At 40.1% G+C, this 16,778-nt stretch overlaps 1 protein-coding gene across 1 annotated transcript in view; it reads right to left on the bottom strand.

Moving 5' to 3' along the window:
- Positions 1-16,778, bottom strand: part of jade2 (jade family PHD finger 2) — a 186,587-nt gene that overhangs the window by 45,537 nt on the left and 124,272 nt on the right. The window lies entirely within an intron of this gene.

Raw genomic sequence — 16,778 nt, 5'->3', positions numbered from 1 at the left:
AGGGAAGTGATGGATTCTTTGGCACTGATGGGGTGCGCCCAGCTGACTGTAATCTGTGTAACCTCCCAATTAGTTTCAATTTATTGTACTCTGGATTTACAGACTGCGGACAAGCCTCCCTGCTGAAAGAGAGGAGGGTGGATACTGTACTGTATGCTGGCAGATAGTTTGGTCTGCTCTGACCATAAAAGCAAGTTAAACAGGCAATCATGTTAAAACACTAACCGCTCTGCTCACATCCGTACTGATATTTACACCTCTTTCAGCATCAGACCATTACTGCCCATTTAAAACCAGATTGAAAGACTCATGAAGTCGCATATTCAAACTACAAGAAACCCCAACCCTTGTCAGTGAAATAAAAAAAAAAAGTAAAATAATAAAGTTATGCATTAGTGACACAGCTAGAAAAGATTTAAAACTGTGAACAAACAAGCATGGTACACTACTTTCAACACATTTGTTTAAGTTGCAGTAAGCCTTTTTTGATCCTGTTTCTATATGATTGGTATTAACATAGCCAAGGGACTTGCCAGACTGGATGACGATAAAGCAAACAGATATTACCAATCCAAGAACTGACAATAATAGGTAATGGGTTGGAAAAGTATGTGAGTTATACCAATATTTTTGAGCAGTTGTTTGTTTGAGGTGTTTTTTTGTCTGTTGCTGTTTTTTCTTTTGCTGACTCACTGAAGCCCACTGTAAGACAGCTAAAAGGGTCATAACAGACTACACCAACATTACAAAAATGAGACCACAAATGTGCAAGACAGCATGCAAAACTAAGCCACTAGAAACTGCGTCTCACTTTATGCTTCTGTACTGACTGAACAAACACTAGTGAAACTGGAAAACTGGTTTATTGCAAACTGTATGATACTAATCTGTCATCCTGAGCAAACTGCATTGATACCTGCTCTAAAAAAACCCCCACTCTAAACAGAAATACTGTGAGCCATCTTATAAATGCCTGTTTTAATGTGCTTCATATTCCAGCAAATAAACACCTGTCTCCAATAAATGCCTGGTCAAGAGACTGTTTGCATTACAGGTCATAAAAGCGCTCACAAAACCACTAAAATGTGCCTGAGGCTGTCATCATAACATCATTGAAGTATGTTGCCAATGTAATTTAGGTCTCTAATATTTAAACTGGACACAGAAAGCAGTTAACTCTAAAATTAAATAAATTTGGGCCTGTTATTGAGAAAAGTTTGTTTATAACATCTTGGTTTTGAAGTATAAAAAATATCAGTCTGTCTTTGGTTATGAGATATGTGGTTAATTCCATGGCTGAAACAATTATTAGAAATTTGACTTAAAAACACAATAAAAACAGTCAAAGCGAAACAGATTCTACATCCAAATCTAATGAATTCTGTTCCTCGCACGTGTAATACTGCCTTTCCTTTCTGGAGGGAACACACACACACACACACACACACACACACACACACACACACACACACACACACACACACACACACACACACACACACACACACACACACACACACACACACACACACACACACACACACACACACACACACACACACACACACACACACACACACACACACACATTACCATTCTCTTCAGAAAACGTACAGGATTTTTTTTTGTCTTGCGTCCTTCTCTTGTAATTAAAGTCCTTGAGAGTACTTGAGTCATTGAATGCTCTGTTGAATGACTAACTGAGGACCCCAAAACAGCACAGAAAGGTCCTCTGATGACTAATTATTATGATATTTTGCACATTTCACTGCGTCTAGCATGAAACGTTACCACCAAGTTTATTATAAACTTTAGGCCTGAATGATGGGACAGCAGCAGCCTAAATCTAAGCTTAAGTAAAATACCAGGAATTGCTCCTCCCTTAGTACAATTGCTGAGGTGCCCTTGGGCAAGGTACTCAAGTTTGAATTGCTCCAGTGAAGCTGCTCAACAGATTACACTGTGGTTGTACTCGCCAGCATCCATGTGTGGATGTGTATAACTGTGTGAGTGTGAAGCAGTGTTCCTGTAAAAAACGGCCTCACCAAACCTTCCTTTAATAAAATAATATAAAAGTCAAAGAGAAGTAGCTGACAGATGAACTAATGTACCCGCAGAGAAGTATTCAGTTTCTTGATTGCCAACATTACAGGGAGCCAATATTCATACAGCAAAATGCAAATACCCTACAAAAAGCATCAATACAGCTCAGAGTTTCATGCTAAAAAATGATTACAACCTAAAGCCCAATAGCAAGTCCCATTTCCCCAAAGGCTCCATGCTTATACTTTCACACAAGCCTCATAAAGTAGCTTTTAATCTTAAATATATAGGATTTTAAAGAGAGTCTTATAAAGTGCTATTTAAATTGACTGCATTGACGAGCTTTCAGAGGATGTTATTAAATTGGACCTTAGAGGGCGGTGCTTGCTGTTGAGCCCTGTGAAGGGAGATTTTACAGATGAGCTACAGCAGTATGTCGGCTCTGGTACCATCTGAGAGACCCTACTGTAAAATATTTAAGGCCCAGGTCAACTGGGGGGCCCTCATATCACTCTCATTACTTATTTATGTACCTTGATCCGTGTGTAACGCAGCTAGTGAGCCTGTAGTGTGTTATGAAAGACAGAGCAGAGATGGTTGACAAGAGGAAACAGTCGCCACCACACAAAAGAACACACGTGCTCATGCATGCACACAGGTAGACATAAACTTGTATGTTAAACATAAATGCACGCAAGCATGGACACACACATACAGGACGGTGCAGCAGTTAAGTACAGTAGCAATATATATAATACAGTTTTACATTTACAGTTACTTAAGTGTGCGCATCAGTGTTTTGAGTTCAACAGACTACTAGGCAAGTGTGCATGTGTGTCTCTGTGTTAAAATTGCATGTAAACTTATCAGTGTGTGCCAATGTGCACATTTAATTTCATGCATATACATGTTTACAGTATAAGCATGTGTGGGTTTTCATGTATCACTGTGACACAGTATCTATGTCAAGTATGTGTGTAACAGGGATGTGCACTCACAGGCATTTATTTCTACATGTGTGAGGGCACATATGCTCAGTGCCAGCTGGTGTGTGTATGTGTCTATGTGTGTGTGTTTGTCTGTGCTGTCCTTGTGCACCCTTTGTCTTATCAAAGTGATGTGAATTTAAGTTTTAACTTCCAGTGAATTATTTATCTCTGCAGTGGCCTTGGCACCTGCACTGGCCCAGGGTCTGAAAACATATACCATACACACATCTCACATGTATGTACACACACACACACATAGTGCAACAACACACTGCCGCGCGGAATTATACAGCCGAAGCAGCTATAAATATTTATACCTCATGCCTCATATTTATTTCATCCAACAGAGCTCATATCAGAGGGGCAGCGGGATGGTGAGGATATCAGAGAGAAAGAGGGAGAGAGGAGGAGGTGATAGAGAGAGAAAAAAACGGCAGAGATGGAAGAGGAACAAAAAAGAGAAAAAATGAGACACCAGGTGAATATTTAAGTTTTACGAATGTAAATAAAGAAGCGGGTGGAAAAAGAAAGGTGTTAAAACAGAGGAAGTGGTGAGCAAAACAATAAACAAAAATGGGACATGATGAAAGTTCTGTATGAATCGATGGATGAAGAAAGGGAAGCAGGTAGATAGAAGACTTAGGATAGAGATGCTAACAAACAAAAAAGTTTAGAGGAGAAAATAAAGAGGTTATAGGTGAAGGTGAAGGAGGTGGACGGAGAGTTGAAGCCACTATGGAGTGTCACTGTTATTACTATCAAGCAGTATAAATCACAGCCATTGAGGTGCACAATTGAAGGCCTGGCCTTTTGCTCTGACTGGGAAAGGCTGGCCACTGAGTTACAACAGCCAGGCAGTAAATGTCAGGAAAATATCACCCTGACTCTAAAAATGTGTAAGTAGAAATGTAACCGAAGTCCGCCAGCAAATGTTCTGTTTCCCGAAAGTTGAAAAAAAAAGTTTCATGTTGAGACCCATGTTGACAGATTTATGTCTCTCCTCCATCATCTGATCAATATCTGCATTAGGCTTTCTATCTTTCTTGCCCGCTGGAAAACTGCTAAAATCAGTAAATCTGAGGATCAAACTCTTGTTTCGAACTACAGGCCAATTCATTCATTCTTCCAGTAATATCAAAATGATTGGAAAAAAAATCTCTCTAACCAATTCAACGACCATCTTGAAAGCAACTTCCTCAGTGACATTCAGTACTGTTTCTGCTCTACCCAATCAACCATGTCTGCATTATTATTATTTTTGAACAAATACATACTTGCCTCAACAAAGGTCATGTCACTGGAGTCATTTTTATTGATTTTCATAAAGCCTTTGATACAGTGAATCCTCAAATTTTGCTGAACAAACTCAGTTCATTTCAAGTTTCCTCCCCTGTGGTAATGATGCTCTTCTCATATCTATCTAATAGGTCCCAAGTGGTTAAAATCGGTCATGTAACATCTCCCCCTATAACTTGTAATATGGGACTTCCACAAGGCAGCATTCTGGGTATGCTTTCATCTGTATGTCAGTGACTTTCCCAATGTGTGTAATTATTCCAGTTGTCGACTATATGTTGATGACACTGTAATTTATCTTTCTGATTCAAACCCTGGTGTCCTCAACTGAAAACTCTCTTCTGATTTTCACTATTTACATGGCTGATGGAAATATAATAATGAAACTATCAATGTCAAAAAAACAAAACGCATGTATTATCAAAGAAATCTATATTTATGTCTGACCCCATTCATTTTACAAATCAAACACTAACAATCATAGAAAACCTACAAATATGCTGTATCATTTCTTGATTCACATCTCACTTATCAAAACTACATTCATAAATTTAAATGGTAAAAAATAGTTAATGGACTGCATTTATACAGCGATAGTCTTCTGACCACTTAAAGCGCTTTTACACAAAAAAAACCCACATTCACTCATTCACACACACACACACACACACACACACACACACACAAGATGCCGGCACAGCTATTGGGAGCAATTTGGGGTTCAGTATCTTGCCCGAGGGCACTTCCTCATGTGGACAAGACACACATCTACTTGCAATCATTGTTTCAACAATATACTACTGTCTCCCAATTTAGTCACTCACCACAAAGGAAACCATTAAATCAATAGCAAGATTATACAATAGAGGCTATAAAATCCATCCTTCCCCCCTTGGACGACTGCACAGCCCTTTCACAGTCTACTGCCCTGACTTTTCAAAACGACAAATAATCTAAGCATTACATTTTACTTTCAGATCCAGAGTAATAACTTCCCTCCAACACTTTACATACAACATTTACTAGTCTAAAACACAATACAAGACAGGAACACATCGCCAGATCAATTTCACATGCACTTATTCCAGTACTGACTTACAAAAACAACTATGGTCAGAGATAATTTTTTCAGACATATACTAAAATCTGGAATGAGATATTGCATATTACATATTACATTACAGCAATAACCTCTATTACACACTTCAAAAAGGCATATAAACACTATCTGGACACGCTTACAACAACTGATCCAACTCACATACAACATTTTACTCACTCCACTAAAGTCCTCTCCTCTGTAGTGTGTGTGTGTGTGTAGTTTGTTTTGTTGTTATTTTGTTGTTATTTTGTTTTTGTCACGGTTTCTGTTTTTATTTTGTCAAGAGTTTCTGTCTTCTATGTGCTGCAGAATAGGAACCTGCTGTAAACCAGTTTTAACTGAGTCAGGCCAGTTTAAATGTAACACATTTAACATCTATACTGTAACTTTTAATCTATATAATAAGAAGAAGAAGAAATGAAAAACAAAAACCTAAAATTAAAATAAAAAAAAAGATTATTATTCAGCCTGAGATATTTAACTGCAGCTGGTAGTTATGATTAAGTATAGAAGACAATTAAAATGAGCTTTTTTGCCATAATTATACAGTTTTCTGATTTTAGCTGGACAAACCTTGTTCTATGTCATTTACTTTAAAATGTTCTCATGTGAATTATGTCTTGTACTGCCCCTACTATTTCAGTACGTTTTGTGAATCCCTAACTTCTAGATCTAGTTCTTCACAGTGTACATTCATTGAAGTTGGCATAATTAAGTGTTTCTGATCTCTCCTTGTGCCCTGGAAAGCAGCTCAGTGACCTTGTGGCAGAGCTTTAGCAAAGGCCAGAGCCAAAGGAGGGGCTCTCTGTAAGCTCCGAAGCCTTAGGGCTGTGTTACACAGTCGAGCTTAGCATGCAGAATTTTAAACAGCAGTGGATCTCAACAGGCGGTTTCTATCAGAGTGAATGCAGCTTGAGGGTACCTGAAGGTGTAAAGCCTGTTCTCGCCAAGAGCTTATACAGAATGATGTAGCAAGATTCCTAAGTAGGTCCTGAGAGAGCAAAGGAGCATCTTCTCATTGACAATTGATTTTAGAATGGATTTTACTTATTTTACCATCTTTTAACCTTTAAAAACACCATAGATTGACTTCTGCTAACATACCCAATCTTCCCAAGAAATCTCTGCTTTTAGTCTTTTGCTCCAAAGTGAAGAATAAACCTGATTGTGAGTTTACTCATAACTCATTTTAATACATTTGGTCTTTTCTGTTTAACTCTTTCTGGCATTTGTATTCCATCTTTTATGTTCTTTTCCTCATTAATCACTTTCTAAACAAATTAATGTAATAGTTATTGAGCAGTCTTAACATACCTTTACAACACAAATAATGGCTCATGAAAGAAGTTTCAGTGTTGATTGCAAAACACTAAAAAAATATAATGCATTGATGGCATCACAAAAAAAACTTTGGACAAGGTGGTCGAAATTTAAACAAAAAACAATACAAAAAAGTGAGATGCATAATGGGTGGGCTTGTTTCAATGAACAGGGAATCCATTAGTGCCATTCAAAATCCAACATATCTTCATTCTGTGGCTTTAATTTAATAACTTGTATTTTTACAGCAGTTATAAGTTACTCAGAGCTATGTAGAAAAAAAAAGGAACATCAACACCAAAAATGTTTCAGTTCCAAAATGCTTAGACATAACATATAAAAGATATGGAATTTCATTTAAAGTTGTTTGTATCACATTACACTCCAGGGAAGTTGTGATCTACCTATTAAAAAGTAAACACGGTACAGTATTTCCTGACCAAATGTGAGTGAGCGTGGGAATCAACACCCCCAACCTGTAATCACATCTTTTAAAAAACACAAAGGAACCCTGATGTTTTTACCAATTAGTTTGATTTACAATGTGACACAATTTTAAATGCACTGATAAATCCCCTGGATTAGTACAGTCTGAATGAGCTCAGACAAAGCAAGTGATGTGTTGTTTTTGATCATTCCTCAAAAAGCATACGTCCATACCTCATCAATCAAAGTTTTTTGATGTCTAGAAGTCTCTCTGGAGAATCCATCAGCAAGCACGAACATAGGCCAAAATCCTGCAGCAGGGAGCTCGTAAACTACAGCAAGAACCAGACTACTTCCCTCATGAGTCTACTGGTCACTTTGGGAGCAAGCCAACCATGGTTTCCAGGTCCTTCCTAAATCTACCAACAAGACCTGCTTGGCTGGTTAAACACTTAAAAGGGGCTGTTGAATGTTGAGATATAACAGTAACTGTTACTGGTGGACAGTTAAGACCCGTGTCTTGGATCACTCTGAGTACCTTGAAGCATCTTGGAAACAGAGAGCGGCCTAAGAAGAAAAAGAAGAAGGCATTGTGTGTAGTGACCCAGTATTAGGTTTGGAGCAGAGCTGTGTGTGGGGAGCCAGGTTGACGCTGATCCAACAGGGTGGGTCTGTCTGCTGCATGACTCGGCCCGTCTGGCCCGCAGCTAGAAGCCCCCCCTGCAGCTATGTGTGTTTGAGTGTGTAGGTGTAAGAGTGTGTGTGTATGAAAGTGATGCATGTGTGCATGCCTCTGTCAGTATGCGTGTGGGCAATGAATGGTTTTGTATGTGGGCCGTGTGGACGAATGTGTTTACATGTAAGTGGTAGTGAAGCATGTAAGTCGACATTACAAGTGTGTATATCTATATATATGTATATGTTTGTGAGCAAGAGAGACAGAGGGATCTCATAACCAAGCAGGCAGAGCACCAGAGTTGGTGTGCCGCTCTTTCCATGTCCCTGTCCTCTCCCTGACCCTACCTTTCATTGCATAACAGTTGAGACAGTTTCATGCTAAATGAGAGACTGGGTGGGTGTGCAATGCTCAGTGGTGGTTGTGGTGGGGTTTTTTTTTTTTTTGGGGGGGGGGGGGGGGGGTTGGGGGATTGGAAGGGTTACAGAAGGGTGCGGGTGGCGACGTCTAAAACAATCAGATGAACATAATGACAAGAATTTAACTTAAAAAGCAGAGTCAAATTACATATCCCTCAACACCTGCAATTCTTTCCTCCTCCTCCTACTTTCTTTGTTGTCTGTTCTCTTTTCTTCAACTCATACTGAACAGGGTGTGCTGACTATGAAAAGAAGCTGCAGCTAGAAGGGAAGGTCATGTGGTACATTACACAAACAAACATGTAAGCAATCACATTTTACAATTTTGCTTCACATTTACAAAGAACAGAGCCTCTTCCTTTTTAAACTTAAATGTCTTGTATCCATATCTTCTAAATGTTTTGTATTAAAAGGGTCACTCAACTGACTTCACATATCAAAAACAGTTTACTTGTCATACAGAGTATTACTCAGGTCATGGAAACAGTTGTATTATGTCTTCCTTAGCTCATCTTTTTGTCAAGTCTGAAAAAGTATTGCTGATGGTGTCATATCAGGGTTATCTCAGCGTGGGCTCAGAGACTATATTATAAAAGAAACCTTACAAACTGTGAATGTAGAGTTTGAAGGACATGCATGGATGTGTAACTGGCAAGAATCGTCTAAAAAGATGGTAAAAGTCCCTCAACTTAATACATCAGTTGGGTTCATTGTAGTTCTTTCAAGAGCAAGGTGGAATGTACATGAAGGACAACCAACTGAATTTGAACCTTTAAAGATCAAACAGAGGGTTTCTTTCTTTTGTTAATCAAAAATGTTCATATCTTAAGGAACATCAAGATCAAGAAAGCACTGGTAAGTTTAATGACATGTTTAACATTAGTGATTGGGCTTGGTATCTGTTTGCCCAGCCATTTCATTTCAGCACAAATTCACTTTTACTAGGAGTTTAGACTCTGCACATGTTGAGGATTGTGTTAACTGATTCATGACACATTGCAAGCAAAAAAGTCATTTCTGAAAAACGGAGAAAAAGCATTTATTGTAAGCCAGCATTTCAGAAGGTTAGTGAAAACTACAAGTTTACCAGTAGTAGAGCGAGAGGTCGGAGCCATAAAAACTAACAAATGACAATAAATAACCCTGTACTCCTTGGATGATAGTATAGCAAACAGATGACTTAAGTAAAGAAATAAAAGTCACGAAAAGAATCCAAGGTTTTTTTGTGGTTTCTTCCAACTACAATCTCCTAAAAAAATGAAATAGAAGAAATTGTAAAAGTTGGAAGATTTATTTGGTGGGTTTTGTGGATCTCCCACTTGGCATTTATGAATTGTGGATATGAGTCAACACAAGCCACAAAAACTGTAGCACATCCATAGATATTGGCAGTCTGAGATAATAAAGACGCAAGAAATACTTCTCATGAAAAGCAAGCCTCATCTGCCAAATAAGTTTTTTGTCTTTAATTTCTTCTGATGTGAAAAGCTCTTCTCTTTAACCTTTCCATGCCCACGTCCCTGCAAACTCCTGGTCACATGTTGGTGTATACATATATTTTCCACTCATTCTTTGCTTTGCTTCCGAACTTCCTCTCTACTCTGTTTAAACAGAATGGAGCACTGAGGGGTGGGGGGTAGAGGGGGGGTTGTGGAAAGAAAACAAACTGTGAAACTGTAACCTGTAGCCAAGGAAAACCAGCTAATGCACCCCCCCCACACACACACCCTTCACCCTCCCTTGCCTCAGCACAGAGTGTACCAGCAGAGCTTACCTGACAGATATCAGTCTTCAACCACCCTGCTGCTTCCAAACCTGCAGCTAAAGACCCTGTTCTGACCAGCTCTCTACAGCATGACTGCCGAAAAACTTCACTCGTAATACCTACCTTTTCCCTCTTGAGTCTTGTCTTTTCCTTTCTTTGCCTCCCTGTCCCTTCTCATGTCATACCATTTCTCTTCTCTTAACCTTCTGCACTCCCTGCTTGTGAGTGCTCAGTTGTGAAAGACGATATATATAAAACATTTGCTATCTACTCATAATCAAAACTTTCCCTCACTCTCCCTTTCCTTAAGTGGACTGTTTCATAAGTGTTCTGTTCTGTTCTGAGGGCCTCCTGGGTGTGGGACTGCTGACCTGCTGAGCGGAGTGTGCTGCCAAGTTTTTACCGTGAGAGAGCGAGGGAGAGTAGAGGGCAGGGCACAGAACGGCACTGTGCCATCAGACGCTTTGCCAGCCTTGGCCGGAGAACTGATGTACTGACGGGAGGGAAAAGACTAACTGCAATTGTTCGCCTCAAGTAGTTATAGATGTGAAAACATACGAGAGGAAATGAGCAAGGAAAAGGGATTCTTTCACACCTGCTTTCCCTCCGTCAGCCCTGGCTCTGCCCTGTCTCCTGTCCCAGGCTGAGCCCTGGCATTTTCCCCTGATTCATCCACCTCCTCCCCAGGCTCTAGCCCCTCTTCTTCAGTCTTTAGCCCTTTCCTTCAACTTTAAAACCCAGTCCTGCTCCTTTCTCTGTGTGTTTCCAGAGCCTCCACCCTGTAGCCCTCCTCTTCTCTGGCACTGACCTATTTTCACCCAGCTTCAGCTCTCTCCCTGTTCTCCTCAACCTCTGCAGACTTCCTCAGCAAAAAGCTCCGACCATTACCACTTCTCATTCTTCCCCGACCTGTTCACCTTGGACTTCAACTCCAATACTCTCTCCAAAGCCCTGCCTCATCTCCCAGAATACTATGAATTTACTGGCAGTTTTATTCCTCTGTAGAGGATCCAGTAAGGAGTAAATGTCTGCGAGTGAACTTGATGAGGCAGCAATCCAAAACGCATCAGTTATGAACTTCAGTGTCTTGATATGTCAGTGAGTTGGTGTATGGTAAAGTTTAAATTTTATTGCATCAGTTAATATTTATTCTACTGTATCAAAGTTTAAAGTGAGAGTCAAGTGTTGATTGCTTCATGATAGTTTTTCACATTTTCATGTCCAATGTTATGTTAAAGGCATAGTTTGACATTTTGGGAAATATGCTTATTCACTTTTTTGCTGAGACCATTGGTTAAACATGGAGCCACAGTGGGCTACTTTCGCTTAGGTGTAAATTTGTACACAAATGGAAATATAAAAAAAACAAAAAACAATTTGTGGTTTTAAAGGGAGAGGAATATGAACTGTTCTTATAAGATGCTCGAAGGCTATAGCTGACCAGTTTCTGAGCCAATTTAAAAGGTCTAACATAAAAAACTACTATTACTAAACTTTAAAAAAAAATATGAATTAGGTGTAAATAGTTGGGTGGTTAAATATTTATACCGGCAGGTACAGCAGAATCAGATAAGCCTGACTCAATGTGAACTATGGCTCCCGACATGAAGCCCTCCCAGCTGGTGCAGGGATTTGCACTGATGACCTTCTCAACACAAGCAGCCTCTAATTTGGTCCAGAACCATCACTGTGATCTTGCTGCACCTCCACCACACATTTAGCCCGATCCAAAAAACACCACACAAGCCAAAAAAAGAAAGAAGCAATATTTAGCAGCTAACTTAGACTACCCAATCACAGTGCCACACATTGCTAAGACATGTTGCATGCTGATTGGATGAGTGATGTGGGGGAAAGGGGATGAAGGGGGGGGTTTGGGGCGGCACTCAGGAGAGGAGTACAGAAATGGAGAAAGCTCACCAGTGCATTAGGGACAGCACGGTGCAATTCGTTCCATTGGCAGCACTTCAAAGAGGAAGAGGAGGGGGATAATCCACCCCAACATTAGCCCCCAGAATCTTCCACACCACCAACATGCACACACACACATACACACATTTATTCACAAAAGCAGCAGGCTGGAGGGCTTGGTCGTGGGGTCTGATTGGGTTGGGGTCTAGGGATGACGGGATGGAAGGATGGAGGGGATTTTTCAATTTGCCAGCAAATCAGAGATGATTGGAATACTCTCTCGTGCACAGATACACACGCTCGTCCTGATACACACACAAACACAATGCTATACACACAATTCATCTCCACAGAAAAGACCTCACGCCTTAGAAGAAAAAAACAAAAAAACAAAAAAACAGGAAGAACATTTGCCCAAAAATCACTGAATGGAGGCCAAATTCAGTATGGGCTTTAAATATGGGCCAGCAATGAGTGATAAGGTTCCGTATTTCTTACAGGTGGTAAATCTGTTATCTGTGTGAGAAAGAGTGGCAGGGATCAGGGGAAAGAAAAGAGATAGTAAAAGAGGGGGGAGCACAGGGGGGAAGGAAAGTGAAGGAGACAGATGGAGAGAAAAAGAGCCTGTATATCAACAGCCACTAGCATCAGTAGCGGTGAGCTGTCAGCACTCACTCTGCCAATACGTGACCAGCTGATGATCAATCCTCCTCAGGGGCAACCTGCCAGCAGCAAACAATCAATCCTCCTTTTTCTGTCAGACCTTCGAGCGATGTTAAAGAGGAACGCTGCTCAATTAGGAGCAGCCTCAGATTGGACAACTTGCTGTCATCTCCTCAGTTCAAATCACGTCTGAACATGGTAAACATGTCGTCACCCACTGATGACCATATCCTCCCTGTGGAGCCGTCAGTAACAACCGTCACCATGTTTTCATCTGCGATTGTAACCCCCGCTTTTGGTCTAATAAGTGCTTAACAAAATTATGTGATGCAAGGTATTATTGGAGGTATTAGTTTACACCTACTGTGTATTCCAATACCCACACCCACAGCATTTGTGAGTGCTCAAGTGCCCAATTCAGTGATATATTTCAGTAACTTCCAACAGTGCAAGTGTGGGTAAGTTTATCAGAGCTCACTGGGACCAACTTGATAAATTAACCTATCACTCATGTGAAAACACGGTATAATTTGTTTCATTTCTACATAATGAACAAAAAAGTAGGATCAACCATACAGTGTAACAGTTATAATCAAATGACGCATATTCAGGGATTGATAGGACTAATCCATTTGATAAAGCAAATGAATTGAGTTCACTAGAAGTACAAAGACCTACTATACATGAGTCATGTCATTATATTAATTTGTCAGATATATTATTTTGAATGGTTTCTGTTGGATGATTTTTTAGGGGAGGAGCATACATCCAAAAATCATTGAAAAAAGTCTCACCAAAAAGGATAGCTTTTCGATATTACTCCAAGTTATAACCATCTGAGAAAGCTCTGCCTCAACTGTGTAGTGTTCAGCATGATAAATAATATTCAGCCTGAAACATGCTATAAACTTCAAATTCTTCATGTCCATTATTGTCAGTCATAAAATAAGCTTGCCTATCACCTGGAGGCTAGTGAAAGCAGATTTAAGTGCTCAAGTGGTTATTGGGAAACATAGCAGGTAGTTGCTAGCCTCTTACTGATTACGAGCATGTTTATCAGTTTTTAGCATCCCCTGAAAACTTAAGTTGTGTTGTGGATACATATGACTTACTATTTAATTAACATATATCATTCCTACAGGTTAGGTGAAAATATGAAATGACAGACAGATAAAGTAAATGAGCAGATCCATGAAAGGAGGTTTTGGTGGTGCTTTGGTGCTGGCAGAACAACACTGTTATTTTCTACTGACTTCCATTGTTTTACTTTATACTGTTGGGATAAACAGGGTTAACCTTAAAGACTTGGTCTGCTTCTACAACACACATCAATAATGGGAGGTCTAGAGGGAGAAGAGTTATGAGTCTACAGATACACTGACTGGTCAGGAGGTTAGCAAGCCCAGCAACAATCAATAAACCCTGACCACTGTACACCGCTGTGGTATGGCTACAGTTGCACAAGTCTACAGGAAACAAACACTTCTGTGGAAGTAATGCTTCCATCACAGAAAATACTATATATTGAGAGTAATTTGCACTGCTACAACCTCATAACCAAATGTGTACCTACAGATTATAATAAGGCCTTTCCATTATTTTGCCCACCCACGGAAAAAGTGAAAAAAACAAACAAAAAAAAACATGCAGATTGATGGCATCCTCAGCCACTTGTAAACTGTTAAAAACCCAATAGTTAAGGGGTGACTAATTGCTTTGTGGGAAGTTATTTGGCACCCAATCATTTCAAGTTAACAGGTGAGAAATAGTTATCTAAAAGCCACATTAACCCTGTGGGAGTACAGGGCAAATCACGCTGGTCGGTTGGCCTAATCCTAAATCCACTCAACTGGTTTTACGAGCTGAGGCTAAATGGGAAAACCATAGAGCAATTAAAAATATCTCATTCAATTATTTCTTGTGTTTGTATTTTATTGTCTTGGTTTGTTACAGAATAGTGGGTCATTTGGTTGATATGCAGCCGCATAATTGCCGAATGGTTGTCCTCCTGTGAGCCAAATTAAATCAACCAAGCTGAACCAAACGAATGCAAGCATCGTATCAAATCACATGCCAAAGAACGTAAGGGAAAGAAGTATTTAGGACACCAGATTTATCTTACAGTCTCCGGAAAGAAAATACACTAAAACTGGTTGTTAACTGGCTTTCTGGGGGAAAGAATTTCAACATTAATTATTTTATGTTAGATTAAGTGTCAGAAAGTAAGCAAATACCATAGAATCCCATGTTTTTTTAGATTGTGGTAAAGATATAAAACATTTCTCGAACATAAGAAGCGACATAGCAGTCTAGCCGCCTGTCCTTGGCAAACCAGAGTTAACTATATCTCCCAAAATTTGGGTTGCAGTAGATGTTTGGCTGTGGGCTGCCCACTGTCATTCAGACTCTGCAGTGTAGATTGCAGGGTCAGAACGAGGCTTTGAGAGCACCGCTGCAGTGAATGCCAATCAACTATCTGAGCACTGCGAACATAAGCCTGGAGTGAGGTTATGGGCATGGGCACTACCAATACAAGAAACTGAGGAAGGAAATTTACATAGTGGTTAGCATTCAGCTGCCAAGTGTGAGCTATGATACCAAAGGCAATGTGAGAATACTTTACCATTCTGACTGACCTCAAAATTTGTGCTGCTATAATTCAGGCTTAGACTGAAGTACTAGACGATTTATTAAATATCTTATACTGTATAAGTGTTTTCTAATAATATTTACCGAATTGTTCAAAAATGCTGTATGAAGTAATTCTATGTTGTTGCTTCCAAGTAAATGAGGAAGTCTTTTTAACCGAAAAAACCTTAAAAAGTTGAGCAAGTCCGAGTTAGAGCGAAACACATCTGGTGACATGGAAGATGTCAACCAAGATCTCCTTACAATATCTGTAGCAATCTCATCAACCCTTACCACCTTGTTACCTTTGTGACCTCCAGCAGAGGGATGGACAATGGTCTTCCCTTTCAATCAGATTTTAAAGATCCTCACAGTGTTTCTTCTCACAGGTCTATGCCTATGTCTTCTTCATGGCCTCCCTGAACTCATTCAAGGCTCCAACACATTAGTTTTTGTTTTCTAGCCAAGCCTGAAAAACCTCTTCCTTGAGCTCGACAGCTTCCTTCACCCACCAACAGGCACACATGACCACAAGTCTAAGCAGCTGTTCTGCAGGTTATGAAGATGACTTACATAGATTTCAAGTCTTCATCTGGAGGTGGGGGTCGAAGACTTTGCAGACATAAACTGCACATTTGGTTTACCAGGTCTGTCTGGCAGCCACCCCTACACTACTTGATTCAGCCCAAACACAGGTGGTGACCGGCTGACACGTAGACAGACAGCTGAAGATCTGAAAATAGGACTACATAACAGATTATCAGATCTCTGGCCCACTGAGCTCTGCTACTTAATGCTTGAACATGGTGGCAATTATGGACAGCCCATGACTAACACAGAAGCTCAAAAATTAAAACCCCACCTGGACTTTAATCAGGCAGGCTGTTTCTTTCTTCAGGCAGGACCAAGTTCATTACCATAACTATGGAGTCCTTCAGGAACACCCTCTCTAGAAACCACCCACGGAATCCAAGAAGGGCAGACACAGTACTCCGAACTGCTGCCCGGTGCTTAGACACAATTGTTGTACAAATATTCCCATCTCGTTATCTGGGGAACTCCAACACAGTGGTGCTAAGCAGGGGATTCCTGAGTATCTCCAAACATACCCTGAGCCTCTTAGAAAAAAAAGAAAAGTTTGGTTGCACAGCTTGTGTCATTTTAGAGGTGAACCCAACCATGCTTGGTTGACACAACTCTACCTCCAACAATTTCCCATTAGAGAGGTAACATTCGATCTCCAAAGAGACATAAAGGTGCTATTTCTCTGCTCTGGGTCACCTGAGATCAATTTTTCTTTCCAAAAGCCAGAAGCCACAAGGACCATTACACTCCTGATGATTTCACTGTGAAACAAAGGTCTGAGAGAATTTCTCAAGGTCTGCTGCAGGAGTGACGACTGTCTTTTACATATAATGACCAAACTGTTGCAGTGAACACAGATCACAGGAAAACCCTCAAATGAATTCTGTGCGGTGTACGGATTTTCACTTTCATTTTCAACTCTATCATTCAATCAATCATTATATCATTCAGCCAT

Source organism: Scomber scombrus, chromosome 14 (genome assembly GCF_963691925.1).
Source record: "Scomber scombrus chromosome 14, fScoSco1.1, whole genome shotgun sequence".
Taxonomy (NCBI): Eukaryota; Metazoa; Chordata; class Actinopteri; order Scombriformes; family Scombridae; genus Scomber; species Scomber scombrus.
The sequence above is the reverse complement of the archived record's forward strand: the minus strand, read 5'-3'. Positions and strand labels throughout refer to the sequence as shown.